Source organism: Microcebus murinus, chromosome 14, assembly GCF_040939455.1.
Source record: "Microcebus murinus isolate Inina chromosome 14, M.murinus_Inina_mat1.0, whole genome shotgun sequence".
Classification (NCBI taxonomy): Eukaryota; Metazoa; Chordata; class Mammalia; order Primates; family Cheirogaleidae; genus Microcebus; species Microcebus murinus.
Genome location: NC_134117.1, coordinates 75,792,798 through 75,815,057, shown reverse-complemented (window position 1 = coordinate 75,815,057; position 22,260 = coordinate 75,792,798). Strand labels below are relative to the sequence as shown.

The 22,260-nt window shown below is 38.7% G+C and overlaps 1 long non-coding RNA gene across 1 annotated transcript in view; it reads right to left on the bottom strand.

Annotated features, from left to right (window-relative positions):
* Positions 1 to 22,260, bottom strand: part of LOC142875585 (uncharacterized) — a 34,390-nt gene that overhangs the window by 2,308 nt on the left and 9,822 nt on the right. The window contains exons 2-3 of the long non-coding RNA XR_012922920.1: positions 20,277 to 20,490; positions 16,708 to 16,820 (exon numbers count right to left, since the gene is read on the bottom strand). This is a non-coding gene — a long non-coding RNA (uncharacterized LOC142875585). The remainder of the gene's footprint in view (positions 1 to 16,707; positions 16,821 to 20,276; positions 20,491 to 22,260) is intronic.

The following is a 22,260-nucleotide window of genomic DNA, read 5'->3' as shown; positions in this document are numbered from 1 at the left end:
TTACTCATGTTGTTGGCAGAATTCATTTCCTGGTTGCTGTGAGACTGAGAGCCCAGCTTCTTGCTGGCTATTTTCTGGAAGCCACCCTAAACTCCTAGAGGCTGCCTGCAGTTCCTTGATGTGTGACCCTCTCCACAGCCCCTTGCATAACGTGGAAGCTTGGTTATTCAGCCAGTATGGAAGAAAGAGAGTAAAATTCTGGCAAGATGGATTCCTATAGAATGTAATGTAATCATCAGAGTGATATTTCACCATCTTTGCCATATTCTGTATTGGTTAAAGGTCATAGGTTCGAGGTCTTGCCCACTCAAGGGCAGTTCACACAAGGGTCAAGCCACCAGGAGGTGAGGAGCATGGAAGCCATGTCAGAGTCTGTCCACCACACTCCTACATAACAGGAACAACCTGGTCACAGGTAAGAGATGCTCACTCCTCCTACAACCTGGTCACAGGTAGGAGATGCTCACTCCTCCTACCCTGTCAGATTTTATAATCTATCATGAATAACACTCCAATTCCAAGTGTCATTTTTCTACATTAACCAGGACTATTGGTTTCTGAAATGATACACACCCAAACCAAACACCTTATGAGTAAAATAAATTTATTCACTCACAAATAAAAGAAATAGGAAATATCCACTATAAGAAAATAAAAATGGGCCCCAAGAAAAACTAAACTGAGGACTTTAGATGCTATCATTTTCTCCATATCTTCTAAATGCATCTTCTTATGTGTTAGTGTCACTGCCTCTTGTAGTGAAATTTCTCCAAGAAGTGTTAAACATGGCACTGATAGCACTGAAGTTTCATACCTATTAGCTTCAGCAACTGGGAAGATATGGGCTCACCTTCAATTTCAATGTTAAAAATACCACATGAGGGACATTCACTTCCATGTGTGATGGAGTAGAACTTGTAGTAGGGTAAAAAATTAAAAAGATCTTGATGAGACCCACTTGAAAAACCAGGTAAGATATATTTTAATTCATTTGAAGGTAATAGGGAGCTGTTGAGCCAACCAGAACTAGGACACTAATACTCCACAGAGTGGGGAACCAGGGTTGATTAGATGATGCTTTGCAGTCACTTTTCCCCTGGAAGTATTTGCTGATCCCTAACACAAGGGAAGGATGCCAAGAATCTGGGCTTTGCTTAGGCAGAGGGTCATTACAAGGGGTCACAGAACCTAGTAGAAATTTCTGGAGTTCAAGAAGAAAACTTAGAGATTTGAAAAGACAAGATTTTCGTGAGAAGGAAAAGTAAAAGCACTAAGCCAGAAATGTGGACAATTTTCCCCTGAAGAAAATTCAAATTTGTTGAATTTTGAAGCTTCACAGGAAAAGGGGTGGGGAGCATTTGGAAAGTGGAGAAACGTGTTTATCAAGCTTTCCTAATTGAGGAGAAAAGGTACTTTGGTAATTTTCAAGAGAAGGGGCCCAGGTGAACACAGTAGGTCAGTTAGAATCACTAAAAACTGTACACTAAGAACATGGATTAACCAGAGGTAGATGGAGCCTTACTAAAGCTGCAACCACATTTGACTCAACACAATTCCTGATCAGAATAAAGAAATCACCCACCATCTATCTGCCTACATAAGAAAAAGAATAGTTTTATTTGGAACCTCTCCAATTATTTTACACACAATGTCTGGCATTACTTCAAGACTCCCTAGGACCAAATGACCACAAACCTAGATAAAAAGTTAGACAATTTAAAGACCCATGGGTGATTCTGTTATTGGAATTAACAGACAAAGACTTAAAAATGAGCTAATTAAAAGGATTAACAAGTCCAAGATATAAAGGAGAAGATGGAGAAAACAATGCAGGAGAATTTCACCAGAGTCTGAAATTAATAAAAGGAATCAAGTTGAAATTCTACGATAGAAAAATACAATGCTCAAAATTAATATCTGAAAGGAATAGATGTTTCAAGCAAATTAGACACAACAGAAGAAATAATTTGTAAATTAGAAAATTAGGAGACAGATCAATAGAAAATATTCTAACTGAAACACAGAAAAATAAAGGAATGAAAAGAACAGAAAAGAGTATAAGAGACATGAGGTACACAGTGAAAAACTTAACATATGTGTCTAGAGACATAAGAAAACAGAATGCATCAGAAGAAATAGTTGAAAAATAATGGCCAAGAATTATCCAGAACTGATAAAAAGACATTAACTTGCAGATTCAAGAAGCCCTGTGAATAACAAATAGGCTGAATACACACAAGACCATATCTTAATATATTATATTAATAGTAAGACTTCTGAAAATCAAAGACAAACAGAGAATCTTATGAGCAATCAGAGAAAATTAACTTAAAAGGAGCAATAATAAAACTAAAGTCAAATTGAAACAATGGAAAATAAATGACAGTAGAGTAACATCTTTAACACATTAACTGCCATATGAGTTGCATTTAACTCACACTAGTTTTGAGCCTGGAGAGCAAATGAAGACTCAATTCTCCAAAACAAATTCAATAATTATGTCATGAGTCACATACAAGTCAATTGGCATGCAGTGTAAATATTGATTCTAGCAGTGCATGAATTGTATATAATTCATGCACAGAAAACAATTAAAAATTCACATTTTTTCATTACATTAGAAAGGATCATTTTATTTTTGAAGTTTTTATTTTGTTTTCATAATAACACCATGGTTCCAGAGAAATTTTTTTGCTAGCATGGCAGTCAATATGTTAAAGTGCTGAAAAATATTGTCAACTTAGAATTATATACCCATAATATATACCCAAATATATTCTTCAAAAGTAAAAATAAAGATACTTTCAAACAAACAAACAAACACTGAATTACTATATTGCCAAAGAACTGCACAAAATCAAACACTAAAGGCAGTTGTTTAGGCAGAAGAAAAATGATGGTAGATGAAACTTTATACATGTAGGAAGGAATAAAGGAACATGTGAGTAAATACAAAAAATACTGACTGTATAAAACAACAGTAACAGTTTCTGATGCAGATTAAAATACACATAGAATTAGGATGCATGCCAAACACAAGGCAAAAAGCATGAGCATGATAAAGAAAGTAAAATTGTTCTAAGGCATTGGTATTATCAGAGAAATAATAAAATAACAATTTATATTAGACTGTAAAAATATAAGGATACACATTGTAATTACTAGAGTAACAACTAAAAAGATAAAATATTATATAGCTAACAAGTTAAGAGAATATATATTTTAGTTATTTATATACCTAAATATTATTAATATATATTTAATATATATAAAATTAAGCCCATCCACATAAAAAGAGAAAAAAAGAAAAAACTTATGTCAAATAGAAAAAAAAGTAAGATGGTAAATATAAACACAAATATTCTCTATAATTATGTTAAATTATTGCTCCAACTAATAAAACAACCAAACTGAATTAGGACAGTAGAAAACTAATACAATTATATGGTATTTTCAAGCTAACACTTTGTTAAGGAAACAAAGTTTGCAAGCAAAATTGTGGGAAAAGGTGTATTAAAAAATAAACAAGAAAAAATCAAACAACCCCATCACGAAATGGGCAATGGAAATGAACAGAAATTTCTCCAAAGAAGACAGAATAATGGCATGCAAACATATAAAAAAAATGTTCAACATCTCTAATCATTAGAGAAATGCAAATCAAAACCATAATGAGATATCACCTAACCCCAGTGAAAATGGCCTGTATCAAGAAATCCCAAAACAACAAATGCTGGTGAGGATGCGGAGAGACAGGAACACTCTTACACTGCTGGTGGGACTGCAAATTAGTGCAAGCTTTGTGGAAAAGAATTTGGAGATTCCTCAAACAACTAGAAATAGAAATACCATTTGACCCAGCAATAGCATTGTTGGGCATCTATCCAAAAGAACACAAGTCACTCTATTATAAAGACATCTGCACCCGAATGTATATAGCAGCACAATTCACTATTGCACGGACATGGAAACTACCCAAGTGCCCGTCAACTCATGAATGGATAACTAAAATGTGGTATATACTTACAATGGAATATTACTCAATCCTAAGAAACGATAGTGAACTAGCACCATTTATGCTATTGTGGATTAAGCTTAAGCCTGTAATACAAAGCGAGATGACACAAGACCTGGAAAATGGGCTACACATCTACTCACCATCAAATTGGTACTGACAGCCTAAAACTATGGTGTTCAAATAACTATAGTGTTCAACAGGGATCTGAGGAGGGGAGACCCACATCTTAAGGATGTAATGAGCATTGTAGGGGGGAAAGGATTACCTCTATCCCTTTTTAGGGAGAGGCAAAGAAACACACTGTAACCAAAATGTCAAAATAATAATAATAATAAAATAGGAAAACTGGCATAGAAACCTATGTCAAAGTAGACCTTAAGACAAGAAATTACTAGAGAAAAAATAAGGATAATAATGAAGAAATCAGTCTACCAGGAAGATATAGCACTTCTCATCCTACATGCACCAAATAATATAGTTTCTAGATAGATAAAACTAAAAGTGACAAACGTAGGAAAAATAGACAAATTTACAATTAAAGTGGGACACTATAATACACCTCTCTAAATTACCAATAATATAATCTAACAAGATACATAGTAAGGATGTACAAATTCTGAAAAACTTAATTAACAAATATGACCCAATTGATATATATGGAACCCTGCAGCCAGCAACAACAAACTACAAAATCTTTCATGTGTACATGGAGCATTCACCAGAACCTGCCATATCTTGCGCATAAAGCAAGCCTCAACACAAAATAATTGGAATTATCCAAAGTACATTCTCTAGTCATAGTCCATAGAGGAAAATATATGGCCTTAGATGCATATTTAGAGAAAAAGTACATCTGAAAATTACATATTTTAACTTCCATCTAAATATGCTAGAAAAAAAGTAAATCAAAACTTAAAAAGGGAAAAGGAAAGAAAGAATAAAGAAAATAGTGAAATTCCATGAAATAAAAGAAAAAATAAATGTGACTAGTAAAACTTAACAAACTTAACAAAACAAGACTTTTTGATAGGTTAATAGAATTGATATGCTCTTAGCAAGAATATTACAGATATCAAAAAGGTAATAAAAGGATATTATCACTGTTTTTAGATTAATTCATCTACATGATTCTCTGGGTTCGGCCCTGGAAGGACTATATCAAAAGAACTCCCTTTATTCTCTGGCTTCCATTTGGGTTCCCTAACAGAGATTGGATATTGGGAGAAGGGTGAAATCAGAGTGTTTATTCTAATGGCTTTCTCCTTACTGTGGCATTTCAGGCTGGCTGGCTGCCTCTATCAAATATCCACACTCCTCTCAATGGTTGTCCTCACCATACCACACTTCATCCCACCATGGCAATCATTCCTTCTCCTCCATTACCTCCTTAAGCCTCAGGATGGTACCAGCTCCACTGCTACTCCCCCCAGGGTACTGCGCTATCTTATGTGGTTTCCCATACCTTACTCATACCTTTGATACCTTTTCTATAATAGATAGCTCCTTTAATAAATTCTCTACAAACAATCCTAATTAGAGCATATCATCTCTTTCCTGTTGGGACCCTCACTGACACAGCTTCTTTGTCTCTGGTCTCCTCCTAACACATCACTTTATCTTAATCAGCAATATCCCATATCAGTCAGTTGTCCAACCAGAGATATGAAAATCATCCTAGTACCCTCCTCTTCTTTCATCCCTCATACCTAGCCATCGCTGAGTGCAGGCCATTTTTGCTCTTAAATGTCACTTTTGTCATTCCCCTTTCCTATCTTTATAGTCACTGACCTTAGTAATTAGGCCCATATGTTTTCTCTCTAGAACAATTGATGCATTTTTCTGATTGGCATCTATAAGGCTATTTACTGCAGAAGGACACACAGCTGAAGGATGAGGGCAGCTGAAAACCTATCTCTCCTTTGTTCTACATGTTGTGTGTCCTAGGGCAGGGTCATTTTGGCTTGGAGGAAAGGACTTCTTCTTTATTCATATGAAGATAACGAAACTAGTAATGACCCTGAATTTATCAACTTCCAATCTATGTAGTATTCTGGCCATCAACATAATCCTGCCAACATACAATCTAGTAACATTACCTATAGCCTTGTTTGGCATAAAAAGTACACAGAGATATGATCCCTGCTTAGTTCAGTACTCACTGATTCCTGATTTATATTCTGTTCCCCAACTATCCTAACCCCTGGCAAATCCCTGAATGTGGAACACTAGCCCAGGTTTTCATACCTTTGCACATACAACTCTATCTCCATCTAGAGGACCCTTCCTCTGCTTCTGTGCCAAGTGGGCTTCAATATGTTCTCTACTCATCTCTGCCTCCTGAGGTGAACATCCGTGTCTGGTCCCCTCCATTGAGTGTGTGAGTGGCCTGTGAGCTGATTCCAACCAGTAGAAAGCAGCAGAGGTGATGGGACATTACTTCTGTGATTATGTTACATAAGATTGTAACTTCTGAATGGCTAGCAGACTGTCTCTTTATGGCTTTGATGAAGCAAATTGCTATGCTATGAGCTGCTGTATGAAGAGACCACATGGAATATAAATTAGTGCAAACACTGTGGAAAACAGCATGGAGGTTCCTTGAAAAACTAAAAATAAAACTACTATATAACCTAGCAATCTTACTACTGGGTATACATCCCAAGGAGGGGAATTCGGCACATTGAAAATATATCTGAACTTTCATGTTTATTGCATCACTATTCACAATAGCCAAGATATGGAATCAACCTAAATGTCCATCATCAGATGAATGGATAAAGAAATTGCAGTGCATATACACAATAAAATATTATATAGCCACAAAAAAGAATTAAATCCTGCCATTTGCAACAATATGGATGAAACTAGAGAATGTTATGTTAAGTGAAATAAGCCAAACACAGAAAGGAAAATCTCACATGTTCCCACTCATATAGGGGAGCTAAATATTAAAAACAATTGATGTCATGGAGACAGGGGTTAGACTGATGATTACCAGAAGCTGGAAAAGACAGTGGGGGGGGGCGAGGGGAGGGAAAGCAAAGTGGGGATGGTGAATGGGTGCAAAAATACAGTTAGCTGTAATGAACAATATTTGATAGCACCACAAAATGATTATAATCAACAATAAGTGGAAGAGAGAGCCAAGATGGTGAACAAGAAACACCTCCAGCTAGAGTGTCTCTGCAAGAAGAAAAGATTTTAGATGAAAGAGAAAAAAACAAACAGGCAGACAAACATAGATTAGATGAGGGTCAAAAGGAAGGGTGCCTAAACCTATAGGAAACTCCATGGGAAGAGGTTGCAGAGCAGAACTAGAAGGAGAAAGGCATTGGAAGGGCATAAGCCCCAGGAGGCTTGGAGACCATTAACTAGGGTAGGTGGAGCAGTTAAATTTTCCCTCTCTTACATCTCAGACTTCTGGTGGGCTCCAAAGCTGCTGGAGAGACCTGCTGACACCAACCCAGAGACTGTTCCTGCCCGTGAATAGAGAGCCTCTTACAGACTGGGCACTGGGCTGCCAGCTCCCTTGGATGCCTGTTGCCCCACAGATTCTAGTTGAGTAGCAAGCACCATATTGCTTCATTATCCCCTTCCCTTTTCCTACCACAGCTGCTGAGGGAGACAATTTAGCCACCACCCGAAGGCATCCACAGAGAATGAGACCTTTTCTTTTGGGGCTCCACAGTGAACTGAGCATTATATGGACTGTGAGCTCCCTCCCTGCCTGCCTTCCTTGGTGCTGCTCACCTGGTGACTTCAGAAGAGTTGGGCAAACCCCAAGATGGAGAGATATTGATCCAGGTGTATCCCCCATGGGTGACTTGGGACCAGTATTCTCCCTGGAAGGGTCAAGGATTGATCTCCAAGGCCTGGGGGACAGGTCTGAAGGCCAGATCTCATACACCCAGATCTCAATTGCATTGCCCAGGGGCATAGAAGGGGTATTTGTGAACTAGTCTACTGAGGTGTGTGTGCCTCAGGGGCAGATCAGAGTAGGTCCTAGCTGCAGCTTCTTGGAAGGGTAACCCTCCTCCATGAGAAGGCAGCATGCCCAGCACAAGCTGTGGTCCTGGGCAGGGAACCTCCCAGCCCACATAACAGTCATTGAGACGCTCTGCTGGCTTGAGGTCCTGCCTGCCACCAGAGGCCTGGGAGAAACTGTGGAATAGGGGAGGGTGAAAAGGAGCAAGTCGTGTTCCAGAATGCTGGTCTCAGACAGCCCACCTCCACATGCATACTTAATGGTTGAGTGGGGCCATTTCAGTCCCTCCCTGGAAGCTTTTCCCAGAGGCAGGGAAAGGACCTTTGTACTCTGCTAACATTTGTGAGCTTGAGGGAAATCCCACCCAACCAAGCCCCACCCACCCTCACTCCCCTACCTGCCCCTGCTGAGGTGGTGAATAAGGACATAACTGGGAAGGCCCAGAGCCCCACCCACCACCTGAAGAATTAGAGTGCTTCTCCAGAGGAACAAGAGCTTGTTACAGGACCAAAAACAACATTACAGGTTTCTCCTCCCGGCAAGCGACACCTACTGACAGGGAGGTCAAGTTGCAGGTTCTTTTACTTCGTTTATTGACTCATCACATAGGATGTGCTCAAATATCACCCACAAACACCACTTACTGGCTCAGAGACTAAACTAGGTGTGTCATTATCTAAAATGAAAATGAAAAGGTAAGAAGCAACAGCTGCTTCAGATGGGAAGGAATCAGTGAAAGAATTCTGAAACTTTGAAGACTCAAATGAAAATGACACCCCCGAAGAGGAACACCAGCTCTCTAGCAATGTATACCATCCAAATTCAGAGTACTGAAATGAAGGAGAAGTATTTTGCACATGAATTGTTAGAAAATTCTAAGATATACAAGAGAAAATGGATACGCAACACAAAGAGACCACCAAAGGGAAAAAATCCAGGACATAGAAGTAAAATTCACTAAAGAAAGAAATTGAAATATTAAAGAAAAATCAAATAGAACTTCTGGAAATGAAGAATTTATTCAAGGAATTACAACACACAGAGGAAAGTCTCAAGAATAGGGTAGATCAAACAGAAGAAAGAATCTCAGGGATTGAAGATAACACTTTTCAATTCAACAAATCAGTCACAAAGATAGAGCAGAGAAGTAAGAGAAAAGAGCCACGTCTTCAAGAAATGTGGGATTCTGTGAAGAGTCCAACCATAAGAATCATAGACATCTCTGAGGGTAAAGAAGAAAATGCAAAAGGGTTCATTAATGTAGTTAATGTAGTTGAGGGACTAATAGAGGAAAATTTCCCTGGCTTTGCTAGACATCTAGATATCCAGGTACAAGAAACCCAAAGGTCTCCTGGGAGATTCATTGCAAACAAGAAGACATGATGACACATAGTCATCAGAATGGCCAAAATAAACACGGAAGAGGCCCTCCTATGAGCTGTAAGGTGAAAGTAGCAGATAACCTATAAAAGAAAACACATCAGACTAACTGTAGACTTCTCAACTGAGACCTTAAAAACCAGAAGAGACTATAACCCCATTCTCAGTCCTCTCAAACAGAATAATGCCCAGCCTAGAATTTTGTATCCTGCAAAACTAAGTTTCTTATACAAAGAAGAAATAAAGACCTTCTCAGACAAGCAAAGATTGAGAAAATACCTCAAGACAATACATGCCCTCCAGGAAGTACTCAGAACAGAATTACACATGGATCAGCACAATAGACACTCAACAGTGTAAAATCATCCAAAAGCTAAAGGAAAAAGGCCAGATACCATAATGCATCAAGAAAGAAAACAAAGCAACAAAGCTCAACTCAACAGGATGAAAAGAAACCTGCCCCACTTATCAATTCTTTCAATAAATGTGAATGGCTTGAAATGCCCACGAAAGAGACATAGACTGGCCACATGTGAAATGTACATAAGCCAAGTGTCTGCTATCTTCAGGAAATACATCTAACCCACAAGAATGCATTCAGACTCAAGGTGAAGGGATAGAACACAATATTCCATGCAAATGGAAGGCAAAGGAAAGCTGGCATAGCAGTTATAATAACTTAGTCTTCAAATTAACAAAAGTAATAAAAGACAAAGATGGTTACTTTATAATGGTAAAGGAAACAATAAAACAAGAAGATGTAACAATTCTAAATATTTATGCATCTAACTCAGGTGCACCCAGATTCAGAAAGCAAATCCTTCTTGATCTAAACAAAATGATAAACAGTAGCATGATAATAGCTGGGGACTTTGATGCCCCTGTGACAGAGCAGGACAGATCCTCAGAACCAACAGTAAACAAAGAAACAATGGACTTAAAACTCTAGAACAAATGGTCCTGACTGACATTTACAGAACATTCTACCCAAGTATCACTGAATATATGTTTTTCTCATCAGCTCATGAGACATTCTCCATGATAGACATATCCTAGACCACAAAACATGTCTCAACAAATTTTAAAAAATAAGAATTATACCATGCATCTTCTAAGACCACAGTAGAATAAAATTAGAGATCAACTCCAACAGAAACTCTAACCTCTACAGAAAGACTTGGAAACCAAACAACCTTCTGCTGAACATTTATAGGGTTAAGGAGAAAATTAAGATGGAATCCAAAAGATTCTTTGAACTATCAAAATCTGTGGGACATAGCTAAAGCAGTCTTGAGAGAAAAATTTATATCCATAAATGCCTACATCTAAAAGAAAGAGGGGATCCAGAGAAGATGGCGGATGAGAAACACCGCAAGAAAGAGTGTCTCTGCAGAAAAGACAGAATCAGGCAGAAATTAGAAGAAAGAAGCAAGAAGACAAGCCTACATCGGATGAGGGTTGGAAGGAGGAGTACCTGAGACCACGGGAGACTCCACAGGAGGAGGTCACGGAGGAGAACTGGAAGCTGGGACCCCCGGAGCAGCCCAGAGACCAGTGGGAAGTGTAGGTGGATCAGCCGTTTCCCCTCCCCTGCATCCTGGACTGCTGGTGGGCTCCCCAGCGAGTGGAGAGACCTGCAGACACCAGCCCAGCGACCGCCAGCACCAGTGAGCGGTAAGCCAGTAGAGGACGAGGCACCAAGCACCCAACTCCCTCGGGGCACCTACATGTGCACAGACATGAGCCGCGCGGCAGACGCCACATTGCCTCTTCCTCCTCTCCCCAGACCCTACCCGTGGCTGCCCAGAGAGACAGAGAGACAATATAGCCACCAGCCGGAGGCACCTACAGGGAACAAGACCTTCCCTTTTGGGGCCCTATAGCTGACTAAGGGGAACTAAGACTGTGAGCTCCCTACCTGCCAGCCCTCCCAGGTGCTGCTGGCATGGTGATTCCAGGAGAACGGGGAAGACCCTGAGGTTGAGAGACATAGACCCAGCGTGGGCTCCCTGTGGGTGAATTGAGACTGGCACTGCTCTCCCGGGTGGGGATATAGTTTGAACTCTGGGACCCAGAGGTCAGATCTGCAGACCACATCCTGTGCACCGAGGTCTCGCATTGCCTGGGGCACAGAAGGGATATTTGTGAACAGCCTACTGAGGTGTGTGTGCCTTCAGGGGCAGATCAACATCCTAGAGGAAAACCCTCCCCCCAAAGGGAGGCCTTGCGCCCAGCCCATGTGGCATTCCTGAGCAGGGAACCTCCCCACCAGCAGCACAGCCAGGGGAGGCCTGGTGGCGTGTGGCAGAGGTCAAGGAATAGCTGCGGCGGGGAGGTTCCTGCTGGCAGAGGTCAAGGAATAGCTGCAGAGTTGGGGACAGTGGAAAGAAGCGAGGCCCACTCCAAACTGCGGGTCTCAGACAGCCCCACCCCACATGCAGACCCTCTGGCTGAGTGGGGCTATTCCAGCCCCTCCATGTAAGCTTTGCCTGGAAGCAGAGAACAGAACTTTGACCCCTCCTAACGACATTGGTGGTGCCTGAGGGCAGGATTACCCAACCCAGCTCCACCCAGACTCTCTCCTAGACTAGCCAGCAGTGAAGGGAAGAAAAGGACACACCTGGAAGTCCCAGGGCCCCACCCACCACCTGATACAATAGAGTTCTCTCTACAGGAACCAGAACTGATAACAGGACACAAAAACAATAGGGTAGCCTGTTCCTCCAACCAACCGCCACCTACTGACAGGGAGAGCATCCTGCACACCCTTGTCATGACACCTACTGACTCATTATACAGGAAGTGGTCGAATCTCTCCCACAGACACCACCTACTGGCTCAGAAACTAAACAAGGTGTGTGAATACCCAAACAAAAACCTAAAGAAAAGAAACAACAACAGATCGACATGGGAAGAAATTAGCGAAGGAACTCAGGAAATATGAAGAAACAAGCAGAAAACACACCCCCAAAAGGAGCCCCAGCCCCTTAGATATGGGCACAAACCAAAATCAGGCAATAAAAATGACAGAAGAGGAATTTCGTATGTGGATCATAAGGACACTCACCGACCTGCAAGACCAACTCAACAACCAACACAAAGAAACCAAAAAAAGCCTCCAGGATCTGGCAAAAAAGTTCACTAAAGAAATAGACACAATGAAGAAAAGTTTAACCAAACTCCTTGAAATGAAGAATCAATTCAGGGAACTACAAAATACAGTGGAAAGTCTCAAGAACAGGGTGGATCAAACAGAAGAAAGAATCTCAGAGCTTGAAGATAACACCCTCCAATTAAATGAATCAGTCACAGAAATAGAGCATAGAAACAAGAGAAAAGAGCAAAGCCTATAAGAGATGTGGGATTATGAGAAGAAACCTAATGTGAGGGTCATAGGGGAATAAGGCAACACTCAAGGGTTGGACAAGCTATTTGAAGATATAATAGAGGAAAATTTCCCAGGCCTTGTTAAAAATCTCAATGTACAAGTTCAAGAAGTTCAGAGGACCCCTGGGAGATTCAATGCAAACAGGAAGACGTCACAACATGCAGTCATCAGATTGACCAAAATATCAACTAAAGAGGCCCTTTTAAGAGCTGTAAGATGAAAGAAGAAAGTAACATACAAGGGAAAGCCAATTCGAATAACATCAGACTTCTCTAATGAGACTTACCAAGCAAGGAGGGACTGGGGCCCCATTCTCACTCTTCTGAAACAAAACAATGCCCAGCCTAGAATATTATTCCCTGCAAAACTAAGCTTCATATATGAAAGAGAAATAAAGACATTCTCAGACAAGCAAAGGCTCAGAGAAATCACCAAGACAAGACTAGCCCTACAAGAAGTACTGAAAACAGTGTTACGCACGGAACAACATAATAATAACCCACGAATATAAAAACAACCAAAACTCAAAGATATTAAAGGCCAGATATTACAATGGCTCAAAACAGAAATCAAAGCAACAACATCGAACCCAACAGAATGATAAGTAATCTACCTTACCTATCAGTTCTCTCAATAAATGTGAATGGCTTAAACTCTCCACTCAAGAGACATAGGCTGGCTGAATGGATAAGAAAATACAGGCCAAGTATATGCTGTCTTCAAGAAACACATCTAACCTGCAAGGATCCATATAGACTAAAAATAAAAGTGTGGAGATCAGTATTCCAAACAAATAGAAGCCAAAAGAAGCCTGGTTTGGTGGTTCTAATTTCAGGCAATTTAGTTTTAAAGCAACAAAAGTAGTGAAAGACAAAGAGGGTCATTATATAATGGTGAAGGGCACACTTCAACAAGAAGAGATAACAATTTCAAATATATATGCATCCAACTCCGGTGCACTCAGATTCATAAAGCAAACCTTACTGGATCTAAGCAACTGGATTAATAGCAACTCCATAATCACCGGTGATTTCAACACCCCACGGACAAAACGAGACAGATCCTCCAAACAGAAAATTAATAAAGAAATAATGGACTTAAACAAAACTTTAGAACAATTGGGTCTGACTGATATTTACAGAACATTCTACCCCAAATCCACTGAATATATGTTTTTCTCATCAGCACACGGGACATTCTCTAAGATTGACCATATCCTAGGACACAAAGTAAACCTCAAGAAATTTAAAAAAATAGAATCATACCATGTACCTTCTCAGATCACAGTGGAATAAAAGTAGAAATCAACCATAACAAAAACTCACATTTGTAAACAAAAACTTGGAAATTAAACAACCTCTTACTAAATGATTACTTCATAAATGAAGAAATCAAGATGAAAATAAAAAAAATTCTATGAAGAAAATGACAATGGAGAGACAAATTATCAAATCCTCTGGGACACAGCTAAAGCAGTTCTGAGAGGAAAGTTTATCTCCATAAGTGCCTATAACCAAAAGTCAAAAAGATCACAAATATACAATCTAATGAAATGACAAAAAGAGCTGCAAAAAGAAGAACAAGCCAGCCCCAAACCCAGCAGAAGAAGTGAAATCAACAAGATCAAGTCAGACTAAATGAAATTGAAAACAGGGAAGCTATTCAGGAGATTAACAAAACAATAAGTGGGTTCTTTGAAAAAATAAACAAAATTTACATGCCACTGACTAAGCTAACGAAAAGCAGAAAAGAGAAATCTCTAATAAGCTTCATCAGGAACAAAAAAGGAGATATCACAACTGATCCCAAAGAGATACAAGATATAATTTATCAATACTACAAAAATCTTTATGCACACAAACTGGAAAATGTGGAGGAAATGGACAAATTTCTAGAAACACACAGCCTCCCTAGGCTCAACCAGGAAGAAATAGATTCCCTGAACAGACCAATCTCAACAGCTGAAATAGAAACAGCAATTAAAAATCTCCCTAAAAAAAAAGTCCCGGCCCCGATGGCTTCACACCCGAATTTTACCACACTTACAAAGAAGAACTAGTACCTATCTTGCAGAAACTATTCCACAACATTGAGAAGAACAGAAACCTCCCTGACACCTTTTATGAAGTGAATATTACTCTGATACCAAAACCAGGAAAGGATGCAACAAAAAAAGAAAACTACAGACCAATATCCCTAATGATTATAGATGCAAAAATTTTCAACAAAATCTTAGCTAACTGAATCCAGATGCTTATCAAAAAAATATTCCATCACGACCAATTGGGCTTCATCCCAGGGATGCAGGGATGGTTCAACAGACGTAAATCTATAAATGCAATTCACCACATAAACAGAAGCAAAAACAAAGACCACATGATTCTTTCAATAGATGTAGATAAAGCTTTTGACAATATTCAACACCCATTCATGATACGAACACTTAAGAAAATAGGCATAGAAGGGACATACCTAAACATGATACAAGCCATATATGACAGACCCATAGCCAACATCATACTGAATGTGGAAAAACTGAAAGCATTCCCACTTAGAACTGGAACCAGACAAGGCTGCCCACTATCTCCACTTCTATTCAATATAGTGCTGCAAGTCTTGGCTATAGCAATCAGATGGCAAAGTGGAATCAAAGGTATCCAAATAGGGGCAGAAGAGATCAAACTTTCACTGTTTGCTGATGATATGATATTATATTTAGAAAACCCCAAAGATTCAACCAAGAAACTCCTGGAACTGATCAATGAATTTAGTAAAGTCTCAGGATACAAAATCAATACACAGAAATCAGAGGCATTCGTATACGCCAACAACAATCAAATTGAGAACCAAATTAAGACTCAATACCCTTCACAATAGCAACAAAGAAATTAAAGTACCTAGGAGTATACTCAACCCAGAAGGGAAAAGACATCCACAGGGAGAACTATGAAACACTGAGGAAGGAAATAGCAGAGGATGTAAACAGATGGAAATCCATACCATGCTCCTGGGTCTGCGGACTCAACATCATTAAAATGTCTCTACTACCCAAACTGATCTACAGATTCAATGCAATACCTATTAAAATCCCATCAGAATTCTTCACAGATATAGAAAAATTAATTTCACGCTTTGTATGGAACCAAAGAAGACCCCAAATATCAAGAGGAATTCTAGGCAACAAAAACAAAATGGGAAGTATTAATATACCAGATATCAAACTATACTACAAAGCTGTAGTAATTAAAACAATTTGGTATTGGCACAAAAATAGGAATATTGACCAGTGGAACAGATGTGAGAATAGTGATATAAAACCGTCCTCATATAGCCATCTAATCTTTGACAAAGCAGACAAAACATACGCTGGGGAAAAGAATCCTTTTTCAATAAATGGTGCTGGGAAAAACTGGATAGCCACTTGTAGAAGGCTAAAGCAGGACCCACTACTTTCACCTCTCACAAAAATCAACTCACGCTGGATAACAGACTGAAACCTAAGTTATGAAACTATTAGAATTCTAGAGGAAAATGTTGGAAACACTCTCCTAGACATCATCCTAGGCATAGAGTTTATGAAGAAGTGCCCAAAGGCAATCAAAGTAGCAAAAAAAATAAATAAAAGGGACATGATCAAACTACAAAGCTTCTGCACAGCCAAAGAAACAGTCATGAAAGTAAACAGACAACCTAAAGAATGGGAGAAAATTTTTGCATCCTATGTATCCGATAAAGAGCTGATAACTAGAATATACTTAGAACTCATGAAAATCATCAAGAAAAAATCAAATAACCCTACTAAAAAGTGGGCAAAGGACTTGAACAGAAACTTTTCTAAAGAAGACAGAAGAATGGCCAACAAACATATGAAAAAATGCTCATCATCTCTAATCATCAGGGAAATGCAAATAAAAACTACAATGAGATATCACTTACCTCCAGTGAGAATAGCCTTTATCAAAAAGTCTCCAAATAACAAATGCTGGCGTGGATGTGGAGAGAGAGGAACACTCCTACACTGCTGGTGGGACTGCAAACTAGTTCAACCTCTGTGGAAAGCAATATGGAGATACCTTAATGTGATACATATGAATCTACCATTTGATCCAGCAATCCCATTGCTGGGCATCTACCCAAAAGATCCAATGACACTCTGCAAAAAAGACACCTGCACTCGAATGTTTATAGCAGCACAATTCATAATTGCAAGGCTGTGGAAACAGCCCAAGTGCCCCTCAATCCAAGAATGGATTAATAAAATGTGGTATATGTATACCATGGAGTACTATTCAGCTCTAAGAAACAATGGTGATATAGCACATCTTACATTTTCCTGGTTAGAGCTGGAACCAATACTACTAAGTGAAGTATCCCAAGAATGGAAAAACAAGCACCACATATATTCACCAGCAAACTGGTATTAATTGAGTAGCACCTAAGTGGACACATAGGTACTACAGTAATAGGGTATTGGGCAGCATGGAGGGGGGCCGGGGGCCGGTATATATATACATAATGAGTGATATATGCACCATCTGGGGGATGGTCATGCTGGAAGCTCAGACTTGTGGGGGAACGGGGGGAAAGGGCATTTATTGAAACCTTAAATCTGTACCCCCAAAATATGCCGTAAAAAAAAAAAATAAAAGAAAGATCACAAATCAACAATTTAATGAATCATATCAAAGAACTGGAAAACAATAAGCAATCCAGCCCTAAACCCGACAGAAGAAAAGAAATAAGAAAAACCAGAGAAGAATGAATGAAGTTGATAACAACAACAAAACTATACAGAAGATTAATAAAACAAAATGTTGGTTCTTTGAAAAAATAAACAAAATTGACACTCCTCTTGCTAGATTAAACAGAAGCAGAAGATAAAGAAATATAATAAGCTCAATCAGGAATGAAAAAGGAAAAATCACCACTGATACTACCGAAATACAAAATATCATCTATGAATATGAGAAAAACCTCTATGCACATAAACTTTTGACAATGTGGAGGAATTAGAAATGCACAGCCTCCTGAGGCTCAATCAGGAAAAATAGAATTCTTAAACAGATTAATATCATGTACTGGAATTGAAACAGCAATAAAAACATTCCTAAAAAGGAAAGTCCTGGACCAGATGGTTTCACACCCCAAATTTTACAAGACCTATAAAGAAGAACTGGTGCCTATCCTGCAGAAATTATTCCACAACATTGTTAAGGAAGAAAACCTCCCTAACACATTTTATGAAGTCAACATCACCCTGATACCAAAACCAGGAAAGGATGCAAAAAAAAACCAAAAAACCGAAAACTACAGACCAATATACCTTATGAATAGATGCAAAAATTCTCAAAAAAATCTTGGCAAATTAAATTCAGGTGCTTATCAAAAGAATCATGACCACGTGGGTTTCATCTCAGAGATGTAGGGTTGGTTCAACATATGCAAATCTATAAATGTAATTCACTGCATAAAAAGAAGTAAAAACCAAGGCCATATGATCCTCTCAATACATGCAGAGAAAGCATTTGACAAAATCCAGCACCATTTTATGATGAGGACGCTTAACAAAATAGGCATAGATGGCACTTACCTAAAAATGATAAAAGCAATATAAGACAAATCCATAGCCAACATCATACTAAATGGGAAAAAATTGAAAACATTCCTGTTTAGAACTGGAACCAGAAAAAGTTGTCCTCTATCACCACTTCTATTCAACATCATTCTGGATGTCCTAGCTGGAGCAATCAGACAAGAGAAGGAAATCAAGAGAAATCAAATGGCAGCAGAAGAGGTCAAAGTATTGTTCTTTGCTGATGATACGATCTTATATCTAGAAAACTCCAAATATTCTGCCACGAGACTACTGGAATTGATAAACAATTTCAGCAAAGTCTCGGGTTACAAAATCAATGTACAGAAATCAGTATCATTCATATATGCCAACAACAGTCAAATTTAGAACCAAATCTAAGACTCAGTACCCTTCACAGTAGCAACAAAGAAGATAAAATACCTAGAATTATATTTAACCAAAGAAGTGAAAGACCTCCACAGGGAGAACTATGAAACACTGAGGAAAGAAATAGCAGAGGAAATAAACAGGTGGAATACCATGCTCATGGGTCAGAATAATCAACAATGTTAAAATGTCTATACTACACAAAGTGATCTACAGGTTCAATGCCATCCCATTAAAATATCAACATCATTTTTTGCAGATCTAGAAAAAATAATTCTATGCTTAATATGGAACCAGAGAAGACCCTGTATAGCAAAAGCAATCTTAAGCAAAGATAAAAAATTGATAAGCATGAATTTCCCAGACTTCAAGCTATAGTATAAGGCTATAGCAACTAAAACAACATGGTACTGGCACATGAATAGAGCCATAGACTCATGGAACAGGTCTGAGAATCCAGATATAAAACCATCCTCATATAGCCATCTCATCTTTGGCAAAGCAGACATAAACTGGGAAAAAGAGTCCTTATTCAATTAATGATGCTGGGAAAATTTGATAGCCACATATAGAAAACTGAAACAGGAACCACACCTTTCACCTCTCATAAAAATCAACTCATGATGGATAACAGACTTAAACCTAAGGTGTTAAATTATAACAATTCTAGAAGAAAATGTTGGAAAAACTCTTACAGACATTGGCCTAGGCAAATAATTTATAAAGAAGACCCCAAAGGCAATTACAGCAACAACAAAAATAAGTAAATGTGACCTGATCAAATTAAAAAGCATCTGCACAGCCAAGGAAACTATCATGGGGGCAAACAGACAGCCTACAGAATCAGAGAAAATGTTCACAGACTACATATTCAATAAAGGGCTGATAACTGGAATCTATATAGAGGTAAGGAAAATTAGCAAGAAAAAAATCAAACAATCCCATTAAAAAGTGGGCAAAAGACATGAACAGAAATTTTTCAAAAGAAGACAGACTAATGACCAAGAAACATGAAAAATGCTCAACATCATCAGGGAAATGCAAATCAAAACCACAATGAAATATAACTTTACTCCAGTGAGAATGGCTTTTATCAAAAAAAAAGTCCTGAAACAATAAATGTCAGTGTGGATGCAGAGAGAGAGGAACACTCCTACACTGCTGGTGGGACTGCAAACTAGTTCAACCTCTGTGGAAAGTAATATGGAGATGCCTCAAAGAGCTACAAGTAGAACTACCATTTGATCCAGCAATCCCACTACTGGGCATCTATATAAAGAAAAAAAGACATTTTTTAAAAAGACATCTGCTTTTGAATGTTTATAGCAGTGCACTTCACAATTGCAAAGATGTAAACAACCCAAGTGCCCATTAATACATGAGTGGTTAATAAAATGTGGTGTATGTATACCATGGAGTTACACTCAGCCACAAAAAAACAATGGTGATCTAGCACCTCTGGTATTATCCTGGATAGAGCTGGAGCCCATTGTATTAAATGAAATATCCCAAGAATGGAAAAACAAGCACCACATGTACTCACCAGCAAATTGGTATTAACTGATCAACACTTATGTGCAGATATAGTAGCAACGTTGATTGGTTGTCAGGCAGGTGGGAGGAGGGAGGACAGATGGGTATTTTCATGCCTAATGCGCGCGGTGTGCACTGTCTGGGGGATGCACACGCTTGAAGCTCTGACTCGGGCAGGACAAAGGCAATATATGTTCCCTAAATATTTGTACTCCTGTAACATGCTGAAATGAAAAAATAATTTAAAGAAGAAAGTAAATTTAAAAAACACAATAAGTTAGGGTATATATTAAAATAACCAAGAGTGGAATCAGAATGTTTCAAACACAAATAAATGTTAAATGCCTGAGGTGATAGATACCCCAATTTCCCTGATTGAATTAATTCACATTGTACGCCTGTAACAAAACATCACATGTACCCTATAAAGATATAAAACTTTTATGTACTCATAGTAATTTAAAATTAAAATAAAAGAGATTCCATACCAAGGAACTGAAGGGAGCTGATGGCCATCAGAAATTAAGCCCCCTCTGCCCTGGTCCTACATTGCACAATAAACATAAATCTGCTGATAACCACATAATTTTAGAAGTGGATCCTTTCCCAGTCAAGAATTAAGATGAAATTGCAGTCTCAGCCAACATCTCCACCTTCCCACTTTTTTTCCTTTTATTTTTAGTTGACATATAATTGTACATATTTATGGGATACAGAGTAATATTCTAATATGTATATAATGATATCAGGGCAATTAGCATATCCATTTCCTCAAACATTTATCATTTCTTTGTGTTGGGACTACTCAAAATACTCTCTTCTAGCTTTCTAAAAGTATACAATGAATTATAGTTAGCCACATTCACCCTGGTGCTGCAGAACATCAGAACTCATTCCTTCTATCTAGCTGCAATTTTCTATCTCTTAATTCTCTCCTCCTCCCACCTCCACCCTTCCCAGCCTCTACAACCAACAATTCTACTCTCTACTTCTATGAGCTAAAGTATTTTTTTAGCTCCCACATCTGAGTGAGAACATGGTATTTATCTCTCTGTGCCTGACTTATTTTGCTTCTATCCATTCATTGTCACAAATGACAGGATTTCATTTTTAATGGCAGAGTGGTATTCCATTGTATATATATACACCACATTTTCTCCATCCATTCATCTGCTGATGGACAGTAAGTTTGATTCCATAACTTTGCAATTATGAGTAGTGCTGCAGTAAACATAGGAATGCAGGTATCCCTTTGATATACTGATTTCCTTTCCTCTGGATCATATGGCAGTTTTAGTGTGGTTTTTTTCTTTCTTTCTTTTTTTTTGAGAAACCTCCACACTGTTTTCCACAGTGCTGCCACATCTCGATCTGCAGGGAGAGCGTGATGCAGGTGCCCTGACAAGCTGTGTCTGAACTCTTACCCATAGAAACAGTGAGGTAGTAAATATGTGTTGTTCTAAGCGGCTAAGTTTGTGGTGATTTGTTGTGCAAACAAGATAACTAATAAGGTCTCTGAATTCAGAAAACTCCTGGTCACCATCGTTTGGGATGCTCCTTCCTCTGGATTCCAATATGCCAAGTGCAGTCCCCATCATATAACAGTAACCAGAGACTCACGAGTTGGAACTCTGTCCACCATATTCATTCCCATTTGCATTTCTTTGCTCTTTTTCTCTATTCTCTGGATGTGTTTCTTGAGCTTTCTTATACATCACTCGGTTGTCTAAAATATCTGTATTGGTCTCGTCTGCCTTTAGTGTGGATCTCAATTGCCTGGATTTCAATCTTAGATTTCTTGAAATATTTCCTAATCCTCCTATTTTATTTTCTTATTTTGTTTTTGCTTTCTGAACTTGGGCTTCTCTCATATTTGTGGGGTGAAAAGCATTCCCCTGAATGTCAGTAGATTAGATAATTTTAGAAGTATTGAATGAGATCTGGTGCTTAACTCCCATCCTCTCAGCCACCCTTCTGATTACAGCTGTGATGGA